At 38.2% G+C, this 5,291-nt stretch overlaps 1 pseudogene; it reads left to right on the top strand.

Annotated features, from left to right (window-relative positions):
- The first annotated feature begins 4,461 nt into the window (after window positions 1–4,461).
- Window positions 4,462–4,971, top strand: LOC101559995 (annotated as a pseudogene).
- The last annotated feature ends 320 nt before the right edge of the window (window positions 4,972–5,291 follow it).

The following is a 5,291-nucleotide window of genomic DNA, read 5'->3' as shown; positions in this document are numbered from 1 at the left end:
CGCTGCTCCTAAGTTTTGTTGTTACAGTTTTATTCTTATGGAAACACTTTGTCTTTACATCTTGATTACAAAATGGAGATTCCAACTAGCATATATTTATCCATCAAAGGACAAAGAACTTACTGACAATAGTGTGGGAACTTATATTACTACAAAGCTAGTGGTTCATTTCTTATACATTGGAACAAGTAAAAGAGCAGGCTTTCCATCAGATAGTACTCCAAAGATAGGGCACTACAATCTCCTTCTTCCTTTTAATCACACCTCTTTCTCTCTGTGTGATAACTTCCCAACCCACCCAGAATGGTCATTTCTCAAGTGTAAAGAGCTTACCATGCATGATTCAAATATGGTGGCTAAACTCTACAAGTTGGTTTTCAACAGCGCTATAAAGAGAATCTTACTTTCTATATTAACACTGGCATTAGCATTATTTTATAGGAAAGAAAATTAAAGCTATTTAGTTATCACTTGGGATTTTCCACAAGGGTATACTATCAGTCTTATATATTCATTGGTCTTTTAAACCTTCACACAAGGTTTCAACAGCTAACCTAAAGCAGAGAATGTTGATATATTGTCTTTACAACTTGCATAATGCTAACTATGGTACAAAGATCAGTAAGAATATTTTGTAGGTAACAAATATTTTTTATTTAATATAATGCTTAAAGACAAGTTTATAGGGAAAGAGGTTATTTTTATAAATTAGAGTTTGGAGATTCCTAGGACATTTATTGTCCACATTATATTGCTTAGAAGTATATTTTTAATACATTTAACCATATGGATGGAATAATTACTAGCTATAATGAATTTAATGAAAGCCTTAAAACTTACTAAATTGATCCAGAACAGATTCCTAGAAAGGATGATTAGAATGTGACACTGTTCCTAGAGAGATTCTATTAGTTCATACATGTGCAAACAGACATCCAATTAGCTCTATATCCTGTATTCAATAAAATAATATGGGGGCAAGTGCTTATGACATAATTCAACAAATACCTCTTCAGAAATCTTAGCACTAAACTAGGAGCTTCCACCAATGTGGCCTTGTGAAATTTTATTGCCTTATGTTGTTATGTCATGTTCTATTTTGATTTCACCAAGGTAGATTGCCATTGCCTTCAGGGCTTAGGGAGTACATTTCTATCTCTTGAGATGCACTCCGTGAATGTTGGTTTGGTTTTGACTGATTATGAGCTATCAGTGGTGATGTGTTAATGGAAAACAAGTAGGTCATCAAGGAATAAGCCATTTTCTAATTTCCATAATAACCTCTGAATTCATTGCATTCTTTCCATGGCGCACGACAGGGCCCATGTGGTTTGGTTGTTGTTTTTTATTTTCTCAGCTATATTCTTTTTTTAGCATTTTATTTATTTATTTATTTATTTATTTATTTATTTATTTTTTGGCGGCACCAGGGATTGAACTCAAGCCCTTGTACCTGTCAGGCAAGTGCTTATTCTACTGATCCACCTCCCTAGCCCTTCAACTATATTCTTTAGAAGACTGATACAGTGTCTGACACAGATTACAGACTGGATAAGCACTTGTTAGATGAACAAAAGAAATACACCAATACAGTCCAGGATAAAGAAGTGTCCACCTTGTCTTTACCTTTGTACACATGGAACCATCTTTCTACACATCAACTTCTAATTTAAAGAATTGATAGTAAAGCAAGAAGCATAAGAATATATTAATGGTTTGGAAATTGTACTTACACGAGAAGGGATAGTAGATTACAAGCTAGAGTTGTTTCTTGTCGGCTGTCACTAATCGGTTGTGTGACACTGTAGGGGATCAAAATAGGCCATTCTATATAAAGATTATTTTGAGATGTAGAACTATGTGATCCAAAAAATACAGAAAAAGCCCTTCCAGAATTTTCCTCATCTGACAAAAGACAAAAACTTCTGAGAAATGGCAACTGCCATGGGCCCCTTTGGCCCAGGAATTTTTGCAGTCATGAAGAAGACAGGAAGTCTGCATAAAGATGGACCTGTATAAAGACTCCTTTACTAAAATAACCCTTATCTGCCATTAGTCTTCTGCATATATCCACCTTCCCATAACTTACCAGCTCTGGAAACAAAAGACTTTGCTTTGTTGTATCACTTCTCCAAAATTTATCACTCTTTCTTCTCAGTGGTATATAAATCTTAGGCCTATCCACTTTTGGACAAAAGCCCTTTTTTTTGAGAAACACCTCAGCTTCATGAGAAATATAACACCAAGTAGCATTCTCATTCCTTTTTTCCCTGATAGCCTATCTTTTCTTCATCTACTTGGCAGGGCCTCAACCAATAAACCTACAGATAAAGGTCTTTCCTTCCCTGTACTTTCTTATCCCCCCTCACCCCATGTTAAGCATATGGTTATTTTATCTTGGATTCTGTGGCTGAGACAGAACTTCATTAATCTCACCCATATGAAGACTTATTATGTTCTTCTATACAGCTGCCTGTCATTTGGCATAAAAGAAATTTCCTTAAAACGTAACGAGAGAATTTAGACATGAGAAAGAACATCAGACAGATTAGATGCTGAAAATCTCCCCAAAAGGCATGATTAAGTGGTCCTATTTAGAGATGTTTAAAGCAAAGAAAATATATTTTTTAGGTCTTAAACAATCCTCTAAGCAGATAGCCCTTAATGGGTTTAGAAAGTTCCTGTCTGCTCTTTAAACCATGGTTCAGTAGCCATCCTTAATAAGTACATTCCTATGCCAGTATTTGAAGTCAAAACACAAATTCAAACTATGTTATTAATTTCTCCTTTTTAAGTTTCCAGGTTAAAAAAAAATCTCTTAAGGGAGGAATTATTTTCTTAAAACTAAAAGGATGAAAAAGGGCCAGCAAGACAGCTCAGTGGACCAAGCACCTGTTTAGGCAAGTGCAGGGTTCCGAGTCTGATCTCTGGCACCACATGCCTCGTGGGCCAACTCTGACCCCTGGCGCATGGAGCCAGCCACCAAGACCAAGTGTGATGATGCACGCCTGTAACCCCAGTGCTAGGAGCCTGAAAACAGGAGGATCACTATGAGTCTAAGCTATATAGTGAGACTCTGTACCAAATACATAAAAAAAAAAGATCTTATTACCACAAATGGGTATAAGACATCTTGAAGTAATAGGCACTTGCTCTTATATACATAATAAATGCTATTCATCTTTTGAGAAATTATTTAATTTAGTTTGGAAAATAGAACACAATTTAATGTAGATATTTCCTATTTCCCACCCACACACTTATTTCCATTTTCAGCTTATAATTAGCTTTGTGATATAAAAAATGCTCTCTAAATTTGCAGTCCTTTGAGACTAATTGCTTTGTTTAGTTTACATATTTACTAGATTATACCCAGAAAATGATTTCAGGCCCAAATTCATCTTAAATAATTGGTGAAGGAAGTCAAGTTGAATCAATATGTCTTTGCCAAAGTCCATATAACCTAGAAGCTTTTTAAGGATGAAAGTGGTTTGGTACTGTTTTCATTTCTATTTCCCTCTATTTCTTATTCTATGTGCTTTTCTGGGTGTCATAATCCATGCCAGTCAGATCTGAATTTTCTATAACTCAAACCATTATTCTGAATACCAGACCCATTCTGGCAACTTCTCACTTGATATTCCCTTTTGAATATTTCAAATATTTCCAAAATCTATTGAGTGAATCTTCAACTCATGACCTTCTCCTAAACTCTCTTCCCCCTAAATACACAGGCCTCTAATTCAGGGACAGAAACAGTCACCCATTCAGCTGTGCATCACTGCCTAACAAAGGCCTGATAGTGCCTGAAATGTGCTCTCAAGTATATTTCCCCTATTTCCCACTTCAGTACTCTAGTCAAAGCCACTTTTTCCTCTCTCACAAATCTTCAGAACCCAGTCTTGCCCTCTCTCCATTTATTCTCAACTGTGTCCAAATACACATCCCACATTCCAATAAAGTTTTAAGGTAAGCCTTAAAATATTTAACTTGACATAAAAGGATCCCTATGGCTAAGTTTATTCTTTTATGATGACACTTGACTTTTGTACCTTTCTCCTTTCTATGCCCTAACTGGAGTTTTAACTTTTCTTGAGTGTGTAACTCACCAATAATCTAATTCCTTCTTAGACTAAAAGATCTTGAGATAAAGATTTTTGGATTTTTAAAATTATAATTTTATTCAACCACTAGTACAGTTTATAACAACAAATAGTTTTCCAGTAAATGAAAGGACAGGTCACCTTCTATTAAAGGCTAAATAGATATGACTTCAGAAAGAGCATAACACTTTCCTATTTGACTCTTCAATCTGTCCCAGAGAATTTAAAATTCTAAGAGTATGGTACAAGGCCTTTCCACCATGAAAAAGCAGTTTGGTAGAAGACTGACAAGCTGGAGATGGTGCGACAAGGAGATGAAAAATAAAGCGGAAAGTGGTCACCGCCGCTCTAGCCCAACATGGTGATGCACAAGGAGGCGGTCGCGCAGGTCCCAGACACCCAGCGGGAGCTGGTGGAGCTCGAAGGGGAAGCAGGAGCTGGCAGAAGAAACACTGGCAAACTTGGAGAGACAGATCTATGCTTTTGAAGAAAGCTACCTGGAAGACACTCTATCATTCGTGGCTGGGATCTCTATCTGACCAACCAAAAAAATTTCAACAGCAAAAATGATCCAAGAAACCGAAAGTGTAAAGAAGCCCAGCGGCTCTTCTGTAAATCTTCAGTCACATCGGCCCCTGCCGTAAGTGCATTGGCAGGAGTTCAGGACCAGCTCACTGAAAAGAGGGAGCCAGGAAGTGGGACAGAAAGGGACAGTTCTCTGGTCTTCCACAATCAGGGAAATGAGCCCAGCCAGGAGGACCCTGAGGATCTGGATGAATCTGTGCAAGCAGTGAACCCCCAGAAGGCTGCTTCTTCCACTTCCTCAGGAAGTCATCATAGCTGCCATAAAACATGCAAGAATAAATAAAGACCGGCACAGGTCAGTAGCAGGGACCCCGTCTCCTCCATTCCCCTCCCCGCCCCCGCCCCAGCTCCAATGGCTGTTGGTGTGAAGGGCCCTTCCTAGAGCCAGAGAGCTCACGATGGATGGAAATTCGTGACTCCAATGAAACCAGCTCATGTTGTAAGGGGGGTGGGGGGGTTAGGAGTTGGTGGGCAGTAGAGTGACCCTAAAAAAGGACTCCAGGACATCCTTCCACTGTTGCTGGTGCAGAACCCTATCCCTAACCCCAAGAACTTTGTTTAATGTGGTGAATTTGGATTCCTTACAGAAGAGAGAAAGGGGAA

The sequence above is a fragment of the Octodon degus genome, unplaced genomic scaffold (genome assembly GCF_000260255.1).
Source record: "Octodon degus isolate 3935 unplaced genomic scaffold, OctDeg1.0 scaffold00124, whole genome shotgun sequence".
NCBI lineage: Eukaryota > Metazoa > Chordata > Mammalia > Rodentia > Octodontidae > Octodon > Octodon degus.
The sequence above is the reverse complement of the archived record's forward strand: the minus strand, read 5'-3'. Positions and strand labels throughout refer to the sequence as shown.